The following is a 21,865-nucleotide window of genomic DNA, read 5'->3' on the forward strand; positions in this document are numbered from 1 at the left end:
ACAGTAGAAAATCCCACTTAAGATTAAGAATATGTATACATGGGAGAGACCTAGGAAAACTGAGTAACTCACTAAAACCCTCACCTTAAATACCATCTTCAGCTAAAGACAAAGGATGTTGGGGGTAGTGGCTTGGGACTTCAAAGGGGAGGAAGGGCGGAAGGGGAGAGGCAGCACGTGAAAAGGAGGGCCTCTGGAGTGTGGAGTTCTGGAGTTTGGAGGAAGACTGAGGCTCCTCTGCTTCCCTGAAGCACATGCTTCTCCCCATTCCTTTGCCAGTCTACCTGACCAGAGAACAAATACAACTCAGATCTGTAGAGCACGTTGGGGTCTCAAGGACAATCAGTGGTGGGATGAGGACCAGCACTACTAGCTCCAAGTTCAGGGCAATTCCTACTGTACCTTAAGTGGATAGAGGAATGACGGAAGTGTAGCACATCATCCTTGCCTCAAGGGGCATAATGGCTATTATAAGAGCTATGACTTATGTATGAAAAGTTACCCAAGACCTTCAAGATGGTGGAGGAGTAAGACATGCAGATCACCTTACTCCCCACAAATACATCAGAAATACATCTACATGTGGAACAACTCCTACAGAACACCTACTGAATGCTGGCAGAAAACCTCAGACTTCCCAAAAGCCTCAGAAACAGTGGATTAAATCTCCACAATCAACTTGATGTACCCTGCATCTCTGGAATACATGAATAGATAATGAATCATCCCAAAATTGAGGCGGTGGACTTTGGGAGAAACTGTAGAATTGGGTTTTGCTTTCTGCATGTAATTTTGTTTCTGGTTTTATGTTTATCTTAGTTTAGTATTTAGAGTTTATTATCATTGGTAGATTTGTTTATTAATTTGGTTGCTCACTTCCTTTTTCTGTTTTTGTGAGTGTGTGTGTATGCTTCTTTGTGTGATTTTGTCTGTATAGCTTTGTTTTTACCATTTGTCCTAGGGTTCTGTCAGTCCTTTTTTTTTTTTTTTTCTTGTATTTTTTTTTTTTGAAGTATACATTTTAGCACTTGTCATCATTGGTGGATTTGTTTTTTGGTTTGGTTGTTCTCTTCTTTCTTTCTTTTTTTTATTACTTTTTAATATTTTATAAATTTTTAAATTTTTTACTTTAATAACTTTATTTTATTTTATTTTATTTTATTTTTTCTTTCTTTCTTCTTTTCTCCCTTTTCTTCTGAGCCATGCGGCTGACAGGGGCTTGGTGCTCTGGCCGGGTATCAGGCCGGAGCCTCTGAGGTGGAACAGCTGAGTTCAGGACATTGATCCACCACAGACCTCCCGGCTCCATGTGATATCTAACAGCGAAAGCTCTCCAAGAGATCTCCATCTCAACGCTAAGACCCAGCTACACTCAACGACCAGCAAGCTACAGTACTGGACACCCTATGCCAACAACTAGCAAGACAGGAAAACAACCCCACCCATTAGCAGAGAGGCTGTGCAAAATCATAATAAGGTCACAGACACCCCAAGACACACCACCAGACATGGTCCTGCCCACCAGAAAGACAAGATCCAGCCTCATCCACCAAAACACAGGCACCAGTTCCCTCCACCAGGAAGCCTACACAACCCACTGAACCAACCTTACCACTGGGGGCAGACACCAAAAACAACGGGAACTACGGACTGGCAGCCTGTGAAAAGGAGACCCCAAACACAGTAAGTTAAGCAAAATGAGAAGACAGAGAAATAAGCAGCAGACAAAGGAGCAAGGTAAAAACCTACCAGACCAAACAAATGAAGAGGAAATAGGCAGTCTACCCAAAAAAGAATTCAGAGTAATAATAGTAAAGATGATCCAAAATCTTGGAAATAGAATGGAGAAAGTACAAGAAATGCTTAACAAGGACCTAGAAGAACTAAAGAGCAAACAAACAATGATGAACAACACAATAAATGAAATTAAAGATTCTCTAGAAGGAATCAAAAGCAGAATAACTGAGGCAGAAGAACGGATAAGTGACCTGGAAGATAAAATAATGGAAATAACTACTACAGAGCAGAATAAAGAAAAAAGAGTGAAAAGAATTGAGGACAGTCTCAGAGACCTCTGGGACAACATTAAACGCACCAACATTCGAATCATAGGGGTCCCAGAAGAAGAAGAGAAAAAGAAAGGGACTGACAAAATATTTTAAGAGATTATAGTTGAAAACTTCCCTAATATGCGAAAGGAAATAGGCAATCAAGTCCAGGAAGTGCAGAGAGTCCCATACAGGATAAATCCAAGGAGAAACACGCCAAGACACATATTAATCAAACTGTCAAAAATTAAATACAAAGAAAAAATACTAAATGCAGCAAGGGAAGTGCAACAATTAACACATATTGGAATCCCCATAAGATTAACAGCTGATCATTCAGCAGAAACTGTGCAAGCCAGAAGGGTGTGGCTGGACATATTTAAAGTGATGAAAGGGAAAAGCCTACAGAAAAGATTACTCTACCCAGCAAGGATCTCATTCAGATTTGAGGGAGAAATTAAAACCTTTACAGATAAGCAAAAGCAAAGAGAATTCAGCATCACCAAACCAGCTTTACAACAAATGCTATAGGAGCTTCTCTAGGCAAGAAACACAAGAGAAGGAAAAGACCTACAATAACAAACCCAAAACAATTAAGAAACTGGTAATAGGAACATACATATCAATAACTACCTTAAATTAAATAGATGAAATGCTCCAACCAAAAGACATAGACTGGCTGAATGGATACAAAAACAAGACCCGTATATATGCTGTCTACAAGAGTCCCACTTCAGACCTAGGGACACATACAGACTGGAAGTGAGGGGATGGAAAAAGATATTCCATGCAAATGGAAATCAAAAGAAAGCTGGAGTAGCAATTCTCATATCAGACAAAATAGACTTCAAAATAAAGACTATTACAAGAGACAAAGACGGACACTACATAATGATCAAGGGATCAATCCAAGAAGAAGGTATAACACTTGTAAATATTTATGCACCCAACAGAGGAGCACCTCAATACATAAGGCAAATGCTAACAGCCATAAAAGGGTAAATCGACAGTAACAGAAAAATAGTAGAGGACTTTAACACACCACTTTCACCAATGGACAGATCATCCAAAATGAAAATAAATAAGGAAACACAAGCTTTAAATGATACATTAAACAACATGGACTTAGTTGATATTTATAGGACATTCCATTCAAAAACAACAGAATACACTTTCTTCTCAAGTGCTCATGGAACATTCTCCAGGATAGATCATATCTTGGGTCACAAATCAAGCTTTGATAAATTTAAGAAAACTGAAATCATATCAAGCATCTTTTCTAAGCACATCACTATGACTAGATATCAGTTACAGGAAAAAATCTGTAAAAGGTACAAACACATGGAGGCTAAACAATACACTACTAAATAACCAAGAGATCACTGAAGAAATCAAAGAGGAAATTAAAAAAAACCGAGAAACAAATGACAATGAAAACACAATGACCCAAAACCTCTGGGATGCAGCAAAAGCAGTTCTAAGAGGGAAGTTTATAGCAACACAATCCTACCTCAAAAAACAAGAAACATCTCAAATAAACAACCTAACCTTACACCTAAAGCAATTAGAGAAAGAAGACCCCAAAAAACCCAAAGTTAGCAGAAGGAAAGAAATAAAAAATATCAGGTCAGAAATAAATGAAAAAAAAATGAAGGAAACAATAGCAAAGATCAATAAAACTAAAAGCTGGTTCTATGAGAAGATAAACAAAATTGATAAACCATTAGCCAGACTCATCAAGAAAAAAAAGGAGAAGACTCAAATCAATAGAATTAGAAATGAAAATGGAGAAGTAACAACTGACACTGCAGAAATACAAAGGATCATGAGAGATGACTACAAGCAACTATATGCCAATAAAATGGACAATGTGGAAGAAATGGACAAATTCTTAGAAAAGCAGAACCTTCCGAGACTGAACCAGGAAGAAACAGAAGATATAATCGGACCAATCACAAGCACCGAAATTGAAACTGTGATTAAAAATCTTCCAACCAACAAAAGCCCAGGACCAGATGGCTTCACAGGTAAATTCTATCAAACATTTAGAGAAGAACTAACACCTATCCTTCTCAAACTCTTGCAAAATATAGCAGAGGGAGGAACACTCCCAAACTCATTCTATGAGGCCATCATAACCCTGATACCAAAACCAGGCAAAGATGTCACCAAAAAAGAAAGCTACAGGCCAATATCACTGATGAACATTGATGCAAAACTCCTCAACAAAATACTAACAAACAGAATCCAACAGCACATTAAGAGGATCATACACCATGATCAAGTGGGGTTTATCCCAGGAATGCAAGGATCCTTCAATATACGCAAATCAATCAGTGTAATAAATGATATTAACAAACTGAAGGAGAAGCATCATATGATCATCCCAATAGATGCAGAAAAAGCCTTTGACAAATTCAACACCCATTTATGATAAAAACCCTCCAGAAAGTAGGCATAGAGGGAACTTACCTCAACATAATAAAGGCCATATATGACAAACCCACAGTCAACATCTTTCTCCATGGTGAAAAATTGAAACTATTTCCACTAAGATCAGTAACAAGACAAGGTTGCCCACTCTCACCACTATCATTCAACATAGTTTGGAAGTTTTAGCCACAGCAGTCAGAGAAGAAAAAGAAATAAAAGGAATCCAAATCGGAAAAGAAGATGTAAAACTGTCACTGTTTCAGATGACATGATACTATACACAGAGAATCCTAAAGATGCTACCAGAAAACTACTAGAGCTAATCAATGAATCTGGTAAAGTAGCAGGATACAAAATTAATGCACAGAAATCTCTTGCATTCCTATACACTAGTGATGAAAAATCTGAAAGAGAAATTAAGGAAAGACCCCCATTTACCATTGCAACAAAAAGAATAAAATACCTAGGAATAAACCTACCTAAGGAGACAAAAGACCTGTATGCAGAAAATTATAGGACACTAATGAAAGAAATTAAAGATGATACAAACAGATGGAGAGACATACCATGTTCTTGGATTGGAAGAATCAACATTGTGAAAATGACTATACTGCCCAAAGCAATCTAAAGATTCAGTGCAATCCCTATGAAACTACCAAAGTCATTTTTCACAGAACTAGGACAAAAATTTTCACAATTTGTATGGAAACACAAAAGACCCCGAATCGCCAAAGCAATCTTGAGAAAGAAAAACGGAGCTGGAGGAATCAGGCTCCCTGACTTCAGACTATACTACAAAGCTACAGTAATCAAGACAGTATGGTACTGGCACAAAAACAGAAATATAGATCAATGGAACAGGATAGAAAGCCCAAAGAAGAACCCACGCACCTATGGTCACCTTAGTTTTGATAAAGGAGGCAAGAATATATAGTGGAGAAAAGACAGCCTCTTCAATAAGCGGTCCTGGGAAAACTGGACAGCTACATGTAAAAGAATGAAATTAGAACATTCCTTAACACCATACACAAAAATAAACTCAAAATGGATTAAAGACCTAAATATAAGGCCAGACACTAGAAAACTCTCAGAGGAAAACACAGGTAGAACTCTGTGACATAATTCACAGCAAGATCCTTTTTGACCCACCTCCTAGAGAAATGGAATTAAAAACAAAAGTAAACAAATGGGACCTAATGAAACTTAAAAGCTTTTGCACAGCAAAGGAAACCATAAACAAGACAAAAAGACAAACCTCAGAATGGAAGAAAATATTTGCAAATGAAGCAACTGACAAAGGATTAATCTCCAAAATTTACAAGCAGCTCATGCAGCTCAATATCAAAAAAACAAAAAACCTAATCCAAAAACGGGCAGAAGACCTAAATAGACATTTCTCCAAAGAAGATATACAGATTGCCAACAAACACATGAAAGGATGCTCAACATTACTAATCATTAGAGAAATGCAAATCAAAACTACAGTGAGGTATCACTTCACAACAGTCAGTATGGCCATCATCAAAAAAGCTAGAAACAATAAATGCTGGAGAGGGTGTGGTGAAAAGGGAACCCTCCTGCACCCTTGGTGGGAATGTAAATTGATACAGCCACTATGGAGAACAGTATGGAGGGTCCTTAAAAAACTAAAAATAGAACTACCATAGGACCCAGCAATTCCATTACTGGGCATATACCCAGAGAAAACCATAATTCCAAAAGAGTCATGTACCACAATGTTCATTGCAGCACTATTTACAATAGCCAGGACATGGAAGCAACCTAAGTGTCCATCGACAGATGAATGGATAAAGAAGATGGGGCACATATATACAATGGAATATTACTCAGCCATAAAAAGAAACAAAATTGAGTTATTTGTAGTGAGGTGGATGGACCTAGAGTCTCACCCCCATGCATCCCTCATTTGGTATTGGCTGCGAGCGATGCTGTTTTTTTTTAATTAATAAATTTATTTATGTATTTTTGGCTGTGTTGGGTCTTCGTTGCTGTGTGCAGGCTTTCTCTAGTTGCAACGAGCAGGGGCTACTCTTCGTTGCGGTGCACGGGCTTCTCACTGCAGTGGCTTCTCTTGTTGCGGAGCATGGGCTCTCGGCGCACAGGCTTCAGCTGTTGCGGCTCACGGGCTTAGCTGCTCCGCAGCATGTGGGATCTTCCTGGACCAGGGATCGAACCCATGTCCCTTGCTTTGGCAGGCGGATTCTTAACAACTGTGCCACCAGGGAAGTCCTAAACTTTAGTTTCTTTAGGGGGAAAAGAAACAGTTTCTAAATTGATCATAAAACACTTCTCTCTTGGAGGAAGCTTAAGTTATTCCGAAGACAGGAGGAGATCTGTACCATTCAGATGTCTCCCACTCCATTCTCCCATTATCTTAATCATTAGTAATGTGAGCATGATCAGGAAGCCTCAGTCCATACCAGAAAGGTGTGGCTCATTTTCAGCTTAAGGCGTATCCTCAATAAACATGAAAATTGGCCTGGTAGAGGAGTTGATGTCCCTGGGAGTCTGTAGGGACAAGTCACCTTCTCCCTGGCCCCAGGAGAAAGAGAGAGGGAGCGTGGAAGGAGCTGGTAGGAGAATGAAAGGCAGCTCAGTGGGTGGGCAGGATGGAACCCGGGAGCTAAGACCTCAGTCACTTTAGAAGAACATCTTTTGCTGAATTGAGAACAGCCTCTTGTGGGTGCTGGTTCTGACTCCTTTGGTTGCCTGGCACAATTTGTCCCTGGTGATACGGATGCCAAACTTGAAGCTTGTTGTTATTATAGGAAATTGAGGGTCGGCTTTTATTGCATTACTAGTTTCCAAGAAATAAATCCTTTTTTGGCAACTAAAGAACAGTGCTTTAACCAGAGTCTGGTTTAGGAATATTTGGAGAGCACCCTGCCTTGTTGGTTTATATTTTCATGCATGTATTCTCTCTTACTCTCTACTCCTTTCCTTCTGCATCATCCACTGGACACACACACAAACTTGGTACACACAGCCTGGACAAACTCAAAGTCTCCCTCTCTCTCTCTCAAACACACACACACAACCCCTAAAGATTACAGACGTACATTTGTGATCAACACATCAATACCCAGGGACAGATGTGCCAAATCTGACATATCTACCCAGTCCCAACAGTTGTAACAGTTGTGATATGAGGCGTGTTGCTTTTTCTCTGGAATCTGGAGGATCCACCAAACAGCCAATGTCATCATTTCCTCAGCCTGTTTCCCTAGGATGGCAAATGCCACGCCAATCAGGGCAGCACAGAGTTCAGAGTCTGAAAGCGTGACTCATTCTTGGCTCCAGGCCAACTCTCAACCTTATATTGACTTGTCAAAATGGGACCTGGGACAAAAATCCCTCAATCAACTGTCCACAGGTATCCTCCAACTTCTTGACCTGTCTTGGATCCTGTCTACTTCAGGATGCACAACAGAAAGAATCCTTTTCCTCCTGACTCAAACTGGGCATAAAGGCAGAGCAGGTGGTACTGCTGAGTTAAGTAGTAACAGAACACAAAGTACGACTTGTTTTCAAAAATAAATGCCTCTTCTCAGAAGGTACAGTCTAATAGGACTGACAGAAGTCAAAGTCAAATTCAGGGAAATTGCTTTGTTAGCAGTTAGCAAGCTAGCCATTTCCCTCGAACTAGGCTGCAAAGAATTTAGAGGGCCTACACTCCTATTTCTCCTGGTACAAAAGCTGATATGTCTCCTATAAGAAAGCAAATAATAAATAACAATCAATCCCAGCTTGTCTCTATCACATGTTGCTTTTCATATTTCTCATACCTGTTCTCACAAAATCCTCTTAATCAAGGATCAAAGGAGCCAGAGAATTCGTATTCATTTTTCTGTTGAGAATAGTAAGGGTCCACAATTTTCAGTGATTTTTCCCAAGGTCAAAGAAATAGTAAGCACTATATACAAGGCTCAGTCCTATTGATTACTCATTTATGCATGCAAATCTACTTATGTGCTTTAATTATTATGTTCTATACCTAGGGAACTCCACACTGGATAAGACCATCAGAATCCCTGCTTTCACTGGGTTTACAATTTAGGAAATAGAGACAGGCGATTAAACAATGACAATAAAGTACAAGGAAAGGGGGACTGACTATGGAGCTGATATAAGGATATTAGGATCTTGTAATCGAGCCTGGAGGAGGAGATGGGGAGGACGTGGGGAAAGAAATGAGTTCTTGGAAGTTGCAATACCTCAACTGAGATCAGAAAAATCAGGGGGAATTATTGTGGCAGAAATTGGAAGCTGAGGAAGAGAAACAGAGGAGGAGGAACCGTATTCCATACAGGGGAGAGCAGATATGTGAAGACCAGGAATTAAGTCAAATTATGGCAGGGTGGAGGACCAGACAGTCGTGTGGGATGCGTGGAGCTAAGTACGGGAAGGGATGAACGGCTGGGGACGTGGCACAAGAGGAAGGCAAGGCCTGCAAGTAAGGAACCTCATGACCACCTTCAGTAAAGGAGTTTGAACTATGCCTTAAGGGTAATGGGGACCACTGAAGGTTGTACTGGAGGGCAACAGGTTGAAAAATGGCTCGCAGAGGATTAAAATTAGAGGCTGCAAGTCCAGTTAGAACCTGCTGAAGTAGTCCAAGATTTGGATTTAGGTAATGGGGATTTGAGAGAATGGGATAGATTCCAATGACATCAAGAAGTTAAATCCAACAGGATTTGTGGAATGATTGAATTAAGTGGATTGGAATAAAAGAGATGGAGTCAAGATGACTCAGATATTTGTCAGGCTATGGGGATAATGAGGTGGTTGCCTTACTATTTTCTCCACACACTCAGGGCCTGTGGGATATCATGGCTTCTCTCTTTGATTACTGATGATTCCCAGCCCTGGCCTGACGGTAAGAGTCACCATTCCAATGGAAGAGTCCTATGAGTGGCATCCAGGAAGGACATCATTCCAGTCAACCTTAAATTGCTTATAGATTGGATTTAAGGACAGAATATACAGAAGAAATTTACTTCCCCTGGAACAGGCTTTCGGTGTATATTGAGGAGATTTTGGTCTCTGTGTAAAAGTATTAAGGTCCTCTTCCTTCTTGATGCAGTAAGACCCTAGTCAACCACCAAATCCAGGAAACTGAAAGGCCACTCTGAATCCTTGACTTTGACTAAAGATGGATTTCTTTATTTTTAATATTTTTTAACTTTTTATTTTATATTAGAGCATAGTTGATTAACAATGTTGTGTTAGTTTCAGGTGTACAGCAAAGTGATTCAGTGATACATATACATGAATCTATTCTTTTTCAAATTCTTTTCCCATTTAGGTTATTACAGAATATTGAGCAGCATTCCTTGAGCTATACAGTAGGTCCTTGTGGGTTATCTATTTTAAATATAGCAGTGTATACATGTCAATCCCAAATTCCCAATCTATCCATCCCCCCACCCTTCCCCCCGGTATCCATAAGTTCATTCTCTAGATTTTTCAAAATGTCAGAGCTAAAGAGGATTCTAAAACTCATCAGGTCCCATCCATTCATGTAAACGAAGAGGAAGGCCTAGAGAGATGAAGTGAACTTCTCAGTGCCTCGTGGAAATCAATGAAAAAATCATCACTAAAACTTAGTTTTTTAAATTCTAGACCAATGTTATTCTTAAATTAACACCAAAGGATATTTATTATGTCTACTATGCACTACGAATTATATTCAGTGGTTACTGCACACTCTCTCTAAAAGGTAGGGATTGTGTTTTCAAACAAAACTGAGGCTTAGCTGATTCACTTTGTTATAAAGCAGAAACTAACACACCATTGTAAAGCAATTATACTCCAATAAAGATGTTAAAAAAAACCCCAAAAACTGAGGCTTCAAAACCTCAGACATCTGACAACACAAAACTGCCGTGGCCTTCAGTTGAATTCATATAACTGCAAATTCCATGTTCGTTCCACTATATCCTACTGCCTCTCACAATCTTCATAATTAAGGAAAAGTCTCTAATGAAAATGTTGCAGGTTAGATCCCCATTCAGGGTACAAGGGTCATACAATGCCAAGGAGAATCACTAGCCCTTTCCTCCCAACAGTCTTCCACGGAAGCCTGAGCACCCCTCAGCTGTTGCTGGAGACCTGAGTATTTACGACAAATGTAAAATACCAAACCTTCTCCCCAAGAGCTTATCGTTTAGCGTAATCTCAAGACAGTGAATTGAGAACACAGCATGAATCTAAATTGACTTTTTCTTTTTTCGTTATGAGAGCAAGTTGTAATTTCTTGTAATCTTTTCAGTTTATGGCCTTGCCTTTTGTGTCTTTATTGGACAGAACCTTTTTCTTAAGATAAAAGGTTATTTAAGGAGGCTTCTCTTTTTTCAGTCCCTATGGTCTAGCCTGCCGCAGTTTCCAGTAAGAGCGCGCACTGGCTGCCCCTCTGAACACATGGGCGACGTTGTTTCGGCGCACGGACCACGTGGGGCCCGAAGAGGGTTACAGCCATTTCTGGCATCACTCAATTCTGTGACGTATTAGGGCTTCCTCTCAATGGCCATTACATTAGGAAAAAATTTACAGCTCATGATCAACAGCTGTTCCTCTAAATAAAACAATGTAGTTTATTCTTTTCCTTTTAGCATGCCAGAGTCCCATGCTGTGTGAGACCAGTACTTGCACTTGGCATTCTATGGAAACTACTTAATCCTTGAAAACACATGGGAAAATTCAGTCATTTGTTCACTTGTTCATTTGTGAGTGTGCTCGTCAGTTCCCCCAACCCACTTAGCCTTGCATGTATTCAGTCATTCATTTGCTTGCTCTGTGCTTATTTTTTATTTTATTGTTGCAAAAATAACTGTATATATGTGTGTGTGTATATATGTGTTGCCATTTTAACATTTTCAAGTGTACAGTTCAGTGTCATCAATTTCCTTCACACTTGTGTGTAACCATCATCAGTATCTGTTTCTAAAACTCTTTTATCACCTCAAACAGAAACTCTGTAACCACTGTCTTTGCTTATTCTTTATTATTTTATTCAACAAGTATTTATTAGGGACCTAAATTGGCCAAAGTCCTATATGAGGGCATGTGGGAAGATATAAACCTTAACCTTTTATGATTTGATATGAATGAACTGAAACTCTGATGGGAATATACGTGCCCTCCAGTAGCCCAGAGCCTTCACCACCATTCCCTTCTCAGAATTGCTATCCTCAACAGTGCCTTGAACTTCAGGTAACATTCCAGAGTAAGTAGGACAAAGTACAGACTCACCAATTGGGTTTGGTCCCTCTGATTTTGCCGTAACTACCTCCCTAACCCCAGCTCCCAGCACCAGTTTTTACTTTATAATTTGGTCAAGTAGAGAAAGGAGCAATTAAAAATCGATTAATAACCAAAGCCTCACCATCATCAACAAAAAAAGCAACAATAAAACCACCAGCTCTACCAAGATACAACCCTTAATCATAAATCCCCAGCACTTGGGCAACTTTTAATACCTCTGGTTCTTAGTGAAAAGTCTTTGTAACCACCTGCTTATAGATAAACTGAAAATCTGACTCAGAATTTTAGCTATTAAGCACCCCATTCTAGGTCTCCAACAGAAGCATGGCAAAATGATGAGAAAATCTGGGCTGCCAGAGAGTGGCTTTATGAAGGATGCAGTCATTCTAAGTGAAGTACAGGAAATTCTTCTGGAGTCACAGGGAAATCATTACTGAAGACAGAGGGAAGATAATATATCAAAGGTTGAAATACTGGCTTTAGAGGCAAACAAATGGCTGATTCACATCCTAGCTCTGCTACTAAATACATTTGTGTATGTGGCTGATCACATGACTTCTCTGAGCCTCAGTTTCTCCATCTGTAAAAATCAAAGAGTGGTAATGATTAATGATACCTACCTGATGTATTAATAAATGGATATAGTAATAGTGAAGGCAGAGTAAAATAATCTTGTCTTACATTTGTTGAATGCTTTCCATGTGCTAGGCATTGTTCTAAGCCCTTCACTTGTATGTATTTATTTATCATGGCAACACCATGATGTGGATATCAAGATCATCCCCATTTTTCAGATGAGGAGCAGTGGTACAGAAAGTTGAAGTAATTGTCAAAGACCACTCAGCTAGTATGTGACAGAACTTCATACAAACCTAAATTCTGGCTCCAAATCTTAGCCATACACATTACTACATCCTAAGAGTATTTAGCAAATACAAAATAGATGAATGACATTAGAACAGCAAGTTAAAATTCATGAAATGCCCATGATCCTTATAGTTTCCTCCTACTTTCACTACTATAATCTTACTGTAAACTTACATTGTCTCTCCTTAGGTTAATGCAAAGGTGTTCTAATTCTCCTTGCTGTCTCCAAATCCATCTTTCTCAAAGTGAACTTTATGAAGGGCAGAGGCAATCTGGTCACTCCAGTCTTCAAAATTCTTCAAGAGTTCCTCCTCACGTTCGGAATGTCTAGGCAACTGACCATGCCACTCAAGGCTTTCAAGATCTGGCACCAACTATTTTTTCAACCTCCACTTCAAAGCCAGTTCACCATCCAGCCATACTGAAGTACACATGGCACCTTTATATCTTCATGCACACTTGTCCCTCTGTTTGAAAGAATTTCTTCCCTCTTACTTGACTCAACAGCCCACCCATTCTTCCAAAGACAGGCTGAACATTTTTTTCTCTCTTGTCATCTTCCTTGACTCTCCCTAAGTCACATGTATATATGTCTTCTTTTCCAAAAATGTATTTTAGACATTTCTCTAACATGACACCCTCATGAGTTGCAATTATGTTTACAAATCAGATTCCCTTCTAATCTGTAAGCTCTTTAGGATAAAGGCTATTCTCATAGCCTTCTTTGTATCTTTTGGTTGTAAGAAATTTAAAAATGTCTCAAATTGCCTTTAAAAACACATATATTTAACTGAAAATTCTACACATGTAAATGGCTTCAGGTATAGCTGGTTATAAATTTTCTTACAGTGTAATCAAAATCAGATTCCAAACTTTCTTCTCTCCAATTCTCATCTTCCCTTCCCCTCTATAATATACATTTTTTCAGATCTCTCTCCTTATAGATATAAAATGAATTGCAGTAACTTCTAGGCTCACATCCAGGATTCTCAGGAAAATAAACTTCTTATCATTGATTTTAATTGGGTTGCGCTTTCAATCTATGAAGCTAGAAGAAAGAAGTATATACTGATTGGCTTAAACTTAATTTACATGGTCCAATTTTCAGCAAAATATGGATTCCCTCCAGAACCACTGAGATAGGAGAGGGACTGCAGTGATCCCCAGAAGAAAATTAGAATATTTTCTGAATACAGAAAAGATAAACTTGTGCTGAGCAAAATGTACACACACATGCACGCACACACAGAGGCACACACATACACAGATACTGCTGTTTTCTTAATTTTACTGTCAATCATGCTCAGTAAATGATAATGGATAAGTGAATGTGTATCTGTTTACTGATGCATATGTATAGAGAATAGAGAGCAAAGTAGAGACCAATAAGCCATTTTTTTTCCCCCAGAAAGAAGATGCTACTTCAGTCAGACTATGCTCTGTTATCCTTTCTACTCATGGTTTGGCACTAAATGAGTGGTTCCAGATCTACTAATTAGATATACCATTTTTCTTCATGCTGAGGAATACTTGAAGACTGCTTTCTTTTTTCAAATGCAACTTTTTATACTATATGATCCTCCCCATGAGTCATTGGGACTTGAGGTTATTATAATTTAATAACAAACTAATAATTCAATGTTAACTTTTGGGGAAGGCTTTTATTCTTGGTTTCTATTTCTTTCCACTACCCCATCTCACAGTTACCACATATTTTTATATTTCAAAAGTGCTTTCTTAACTAATATCTAGTAGATGCCTTTAACAGCAGTCTATACATACATTGTCTCATTTTGTTTTATCATCTCAGCTCTTTTTAATAGACAATCCGATTCATTCATTCATCCATTCATTCAACCGACACATATTTTTAAGGACTATATACACTGCTAGTCACCAGAGGAACAATGACAAACATGATATATTTCTTTGCCTTCAAGGAACTTACAATCTAGTAAGTGAAACAAGCAAGAAAGCAGGTAGTATCACTAGAGTATACAGAGTTCACTTCAGTTGCTGTGAGACCACATCATAGCCAAGTACTTCAATCCAAGGGGGTGAGGGAAGACCTGATAGAAGAAGTAAAACCTAATTTAATACTTTCCTCATTTTATAAATTAGGAAGGTATATTTCTGAGAGGATACATGACATGTTGAAGGCTACAATGCTATAAAGTGATAGAACCAAGAGACAAACTAATTTTTCAACATCCCAACCATCCCCTGTATATTAAATAATACCCTTTGAATCACAAGTTATTTGCCTGAATAAAAACTGTATGAAAATAAAAAAGAAACAATGAGCAAAAGCGCATAAACAATAGAGTGCTTAACGCAGATCCACCTACCAGCCCACAATGGCACTCCTTGGAGGATAAATGGGATTTCACATGGTGAAGCAGGCCGAGAATGTCATGAACAAAGGCAAAGGCCAGCAGGACAGGGTATTTGGGGAACCCTGAGCTAACCTTTCCCTTAAGGGGTTTAACAAATATGAGCGTGAAAAATTGGTTTATATTCAAAAGACCAAACTTTGAAAGGCCTTGAAGACTGCTAACATGTTCACATAGAGTTCTGCATATTCTGAGACATTATTAACGTTTTTAAGCAGGGGAGAGGCAAGATATGCCTTGAGTTCTAAGAAAATAGCCAGAGGCAGAAAAGACATTGGATTCAGAAGTAGATTGATATATAGAGAGCTGATAGATGGTAAATAGATTATATGTAGATACTATCTGGTTTCTGATATTTTTTTCTTCTTTGATACTAAAATCAATAACAACGAACTATTAAAGTATAAAGAAATATTGAAATCTTAGAAGTTTTCAAGTATTCATCTCTAATGATCATCTAGGCATAGACTTTTGATCCTGAAGCGGCGCTGTTTTAGCTATTCCTCTGTATTTAAAGTGGGATCATGTAAATATATGGTAATAAGCAGAGTGATTTTAGTAATCACATATACACATCCAATTTAATGATTGTGTATACAGTATATCTTAACTTCTATTAGAAAATATGACTAAAGCATCAAACCAGTGATTGCACAGATATTAGCTAGTGCTATGAGATAATCAGGTTCATAGAGAGTGCAGAGTGGGTGCTTGGGTGACATATAACTTTGGCAAAATTGTGAATCTGATGCGTAAATGTCTGAAGCTTGGGAAACAGTGATATAGTGTACATTATTTTAGTTATGTGTCTGCATCCTCATAATGCAGTGAGCAGCAAAGCTGGAACTGGAGAGAGAGGAGGCTTCCAGCTCTAAAGCTAATGTTCTTGAAACATCCTATGTCCTTCAAATACTTGATTTAACAGCTGAGGAAAGTAAGTGTCAAAACAGGGTGACCAAATTTGCCTGAGAGTGTTAATACAGAGAGACCCAAAGAGGCTGTAGAAAGTCTGCCCTAGTTGCTCATTCTCAGAAGACTATCTTTAAACAGATAAACATGATGTCATCTGTGTGGTAAAATCAAAGGATTAATTATAATATGTTTATTGAATTAATATCTAAATGCCTAAGTTTTTCATATTCATTGGTATTGAGCAGTATAAGCATTTTAAAGAATATTTTATTAATTATTATTATTTTTTTTTTTACCCCATTATGGTTTCTTTGAATCCTCTTTGTAGCATGTTTTATATTCTGTTTCCTAGTAGTTTTTTAACTTCAAGTTTCTTGAAGTTAGGAACCTTACTGTTAGTTTTATTTTTATGTATTCTATGGTTTGGGATAGGCCTTGAACCAATGGATGCTCAACCTACATGTTGAATCTCACCTAAAATCTTACAAATCCTCCATTTTTCACAAATTATATGATTAATGCACTCCTTCAATCATTTACTCATTCAACAAGTATTTATTCAATTACTGTTATATGCCAAATAAAATCTAGCCTATCTCTAGTTAATTAGCAATTTGAATTAATGCAGTCCAAATAAATGAGATCTCACAGTGTAAGAGACATACTGAGGGCTGGAAAAATTTACTTACTCAAGGAGTAGAATGATAAATATCAAAATGTTGATAATATGGGAGTGCCTTTTTTTTTTTTTTTTTTGCTCATTTCCTCATAAGTTTTTCATAATAAACATCTACTGCTTTATAAGGAGGAAAACAGATCATACTGGAAATACATTTTCTGGTTTAATTGTAAAAAGTTTTGGCATTCATTTAACTCCTTCTCTATCTTCCCCTGAAAACTTCCCTCTTGGCAAAAAGACCTCAAGGTCATAGGTGTAAATTTATCCTTTTAATTTCTGGTTCTCCCTTTATTCCAAGATAGGAAATTTTCATTTTTTAAAAGAAATTTTTCTGCTTAAATCTAAGAGGTAGCATACTGCTATAGAAAGAGCCATCAGTCAGAAAGACCAGAAGTCATCCCTACCTTCACTAGTAATAACTTGGAGAAGTTATTAAATCCCTCGCAGTCCTAATTTCCTTATAAGTAAATATGGGGTCAATAATGCCTTCATGATTGTTTGCAGAGGGGATTAAATTATTGGGCTGGCCAAAAAGTTTGTTCGAGTTTTTCCATAATATGAAAAACCCAAACAAACTTTTTGGCCAACCCAATATGATAAAATGCCTGCCACGTAGTAGGAGTATTCCAGAAAATAGTTTCCTTCTCATTCCACTTCCACATTGGTACTGAAACTGAGACCCAGACAAATTAAGATGTTTTGTCAACCTCAGTGGTAGAGCCGGACTTGAACTCAGGCCTTCTAATACCAGTTCAGCTCTCTGCCATCTATATCACACTGATTTTTCTCATGCAATCAGTGATTAGAAGCAACACACATGGCGTTTCCACTTCCTTTATGCCTCATAGCTCTTATTTCTAGGCAGTTTAAATAGCACCAAACAAAGCATGTATTCCTTAACACTTAATGACAATCCTGCTCATTTGACAGTAGCCTTTGATCTGGTAAATGTATGGCTTTATCTGCCTCCCCACCTCCTAAGGATCAGGTGACTGTTCTCAAGTACAGAAAGAAAAGAAGCCAACCCATACATCACAGAGACAAGAGCTCACTCTGTTTTAAGCTAAGCCACCTTGTAGAACAAAAGTGCTGGAGATCACCTAGCTCATGGTCATTTAATTCTTGGGCTGCTCTTACTTCTCCCCGGACAACTCATTTCCAGCACTCTCTCTCTTTGAGTAACACGTAGAAATTTAATAGTGACACTATGTTAGGACACGAAGAAGAACATAATACTGAGCCATGTTTCAAGCAGGAGGTCAACACCAGTATACTTTCTTAGAATAACTGGAAGTAATCATTGTCTATAGATGTGACTGAGTTATCAGGAAACACTATGGGCCCAAACTACAAAATTATGTTTATTGGGGTTGAATAGTAATTTTTCAAAGAGCAAACACTTGGGAATTGTTATCAGAATAGACCAAATTGTCAGTCTTCTATTAGAAACCCTGAAATGCATTAATAGGTGTTTGGAGCTGGAAGGAATCTTAGAAATTTCTTACCCAAACTTTTTGTATTATTGGGGAGAAAGTTTATAGGGGAAATCTGAGGCTCAGACAAATTATTTTATCAAGGTCAGTGGTTGAGCCAGGTTTGAACTTGTGCCTTTAAATATCAGTTCAGCCCTCTGCCATATGTCACACTGATTTTCCTAATGCAAGTCAGATATTAGAAGTATCAAAAATGGCATTTCCATTTACTTTATGTCTTATAGCTCATATTATGAGTAGTTTAAATAGCATCAAAGTACTTATTCCTTGACGTTCATTTTTTTTCAACAAATAATTAATGATCCCTTGTTATGTAACACATACTCATTGCACAGAGATAGATTTAACTGATGAAGAAAAATCCTCGTGTTGAGGAACTGATGGGATTTCTCAGCCTATATTGTACATTATGGACTTATTCTTTACCTGGGGCTGAGCAAAAGTGCATTTTCAGTGCTAATAAACAATGACACAAAATGTCTCTGGCTTTCTCTATAAGAGAGTTTGTAAGTATTTCCAGGAAGTTAGTCATAGCACTTGATTATGGGTAGGAATGTCTTAAAAAGAAGACTACTTCCATCTCGGAATTTCATGTTTACTTCAACATTCTGGAATCTGCCCAAGCAAGGGGTCTGCTTTCCTTTGGACCTGCCTCCTGATTGGATAAAAGGGGATTCCCAGTGACTTATCATATCAAAATTATCTTGAATTGTAAAAGCAATGAATAGAGGGAATGGAAAAGCATATGACTAGAAAGAATTATAAATAAACATATGAGTCAATGGAGGAAAGGACAGTTAACTTCCTAACCATTTGGAAAACATATCTTGTGTTACTTAATGTTCTGCTTACACTGTAAACAGGTAAATAAAGACAAATCATATGTTATAGATTTTGTAATCCAGGCCACAGTATCTACTTGTAACCACCACCAAATTACCACTGCCTAGCACCAGTCAGAATCCAACTCTTCCTTCCTCATCCTGGAGTAACATTTTATCTGGGATCATAGCATAGTGTTTCGAAATGAAGAGGAGACTAACATCGCTTTCAGACACTTCTATTTTGGTCAGTACACATTGCCTACCTGGCCCTCAGTTTCTCCAACTTTCAGATGGGAAAATAATGGGCTGAACCATCTTATACAGCAGAGAGATGCTGTGATAATCAACTAAGATTATGTATATGAAAGGAGTTGGTACATGAAAACTGAGTTATATAGACAATAGCTATTATTATTATCACTGTCTTTAATCACTCAATTAAATCACTTTGTAATAAAATGCTTTGTAACGGAATTCACTATGTAAGTCTCAGGTTCCCCACTAGAGTTTAAGCTCCCTGAGAACAGAGCTTATTCATCTTTGGATCCCTCACCATCTACTGGAGTTCATGGAAACTTCTTTTGTTTGCCTTCCAGATGCACATCCTGTGTAAGGGAGTTTCTCTCTCCTTCCCTTCCTGGTAAGGGATGCTCCTCAGGATGGCTTTTATAAAGGGCTTGAGCTCGTTCTTTTTTTTTTTTTTTTTTTTTTAAAGATTGATTGATTGATTGATTGATTGATTGCCATGTTGGGTCTTCGTTTCTGTGCGAGGGCTTTCTCTAGTTGCGGCGAGCGGGGGCCACTCTTCATCACGGTGCGCGGGCCTCTTCACTATCGCGGCCTCTCTTGTTGCGGAGCACAGGCTCCAGACGCGCAGGCTCAGTAGTTGTGGCTCACGGGCCTAGTCGCTCCGCGGCATGTGGGATCTTCCCAGACCAGGGCTCGAACCCGTGTCCCCTGCATTAGCAGGCAGACTCCCAACCACTGCGCCACCAGGGAAGCCCTTGAGCTCGTTCTTCACCTGGACTCTGCAATTTAATTTTAGCCACGAGTGTTGATGGAAAAGGTTGCAGAGTTCAAGCCACTCTTCAGTGGAAATGAAACTGGAGAAGGGCACGAGGCCAAAAATAAGGCCCTTTCTAAGTGGTGTCTGGGGACACAGACTTCAGCACTTCAAGTGCCCACTGGTCCTTCCCTTGCTCCAGGCCCATCACAGGGGCATGAGGGTCCTGCTATAGAAAAGCAGAGTTGCCCGTTCCCGACGCCAACCTCAACAAAAAGGAATGCACCTCAAACAGCCTTGTTCACTCAGTAATCGCTTACGGGAATCATAGTTCTTAGGGTCCTCCTCTGTTTGCAACTGACACGTCTCAAGAGGCCAGCTGTGGATAGCCAAGGAATAATGAGTTTTCTTTAGAGGAAGGAATTGTATGAAATGCTATTAATTGGTCCATCTCTGGAATGCTTCTTTGTCCCTATGAAAGAGGAGTACTACTGGGCTGGAGGAAGAAATTGTGTTCCATGTTAAAGGCGATACATTTTTATGTACAGTTCCTTAAACATTTTTTGGAATCCATTTGTTAAAATTCTTAGGAGCCAAGACAGTCATATCTGTCTTATTTTAAACAGTATACTTGTTACTAACAAAAAGTGCTAGCCTATTACAGCTTATAACGTAAATGTTTGCAGTTACGATTAACATGAAGATTTATGTTGCTACGAATCCTTTTTTGTACCTGGTCTTCTTCTATGGCACTGAGTATCCAAGAATCTCAGAAACTCCAACTTGAATTTCCAAACAACCTTGATATGCTTGCATGAGTTGGCAGTTCAAAAACCATTACTCCAATACATTTGTAGTTTGGTACTATTTTAATTTTCACTTATATTTTTCATGCATAGTACTGTGAATTTATGTGCTTGCTCACTGTAATGACTGTAATTAGGACAATTATATATCATTTACCTCAACCAATGACCTGACCACACTGTGATATGCACTATTCTAGTAAGTGATGGAAAACTGAACCCAAGTCTAAGCTTCCCAACATGATAAGACACGGTCCTCTCTGTACTGGCTTAACCTAGATCCCCAGGTTTATCTCTTCTGCTCTCTCTGCCTCTCACTCTTCGATCAATATTGAGATTTTGCTTACAGTTTCCTCCACAAACAAAGTATTTCATGCCTCCCTGACTTCATTTGTGTTGTTCCTTTCACTTGGGTTGACCTTCCTCCACTTCTTCATGTGACTCCAGATCATCTTCAGAGTTCAGCTGACACATTAACATGGAAAGTCTCCCTGACCATCCCCTCGCCCTGCTGTCCAATTAAACATTCTTCTTTTATCACCATATGCCACTCTGAACAAGTATCTAACATAGCATATTTCAAATGATATTACAATTACCTTGTGATTTCATGTCTCTATCTCTCACTATGAACTCCTTATGGAGAGAGAGCTTATTGGGGTTTGACTATCTTTGAATATCTTTTGAACCCCACAAAGATATGTTGAAGCCCTAACCCTGTTACCTGTAAAGGTGACCTCCTTTGGAAATAGGGTTTTTGCAAGTAGAATTAAGATGCCCGTTAAGATGACCTAATGCTAGAGCAGGGCAGGCCCTTACTCCAATACGACAGGTGTCCTTATAAGAGAAGAAGAGACACAGAAACAGAGAAACGCAGGGGGAAGATGGTCAAGTGACCAATGGAGATTGGAGTGACACAGTTGCAAGCCAAGGGATGTCAAAGGTTGCAGGCAACCACCAGAAGTAGGAGGAGGCAAGGAATTGTTCTCCTCTAGAGCCTTCAGAGAGTGAGGCCCAGCCAGCATCTTGATTTCAGACTTCCAACCTCCAGAACTGTGAGAGAATACATTTTTTTTTAATTTACTTTTATTTTTATTTTTTTTTGGCAGTACCACGTGGCATG

General features: G+C 38.7%; 1 protein-coding gene across 21 annotated transcripts in view; it reads right to left on the reverse strand.

The window, feature by feature from the left end:
* LOC309614571 (uncharacterized protein) overlaps window positions 1-21,865 on the reverse strand; it is a gene marked incomplete at its 5' end in the record, with an annotated part of 295,377 nt that overhangs the window by 237,238 nt on the left and 36,274 nt on the right. The window contains one exon of one of the 21 annotated variants that reach the window (XR_014236280.1): window positions 939-12,345. The exons of 19 other annotated variants lie outside the window; for them this stretch is intronic. One more of the 21 variants, XR_014236281.1, reaches the window with a different exon arrangement.

Source organism: Balaenoptera borealis (assembly GCF_965194805.1).
Source record: "Balaenoptera borealis genome assembly, chromosome: 17".
Lineage (NCBI taxonomy): Eukaryota > Metazoa > Chordata > Mammalia > Artiodactyla > Balaenopteridae > Balaenoptera > Balaenoptera borealis.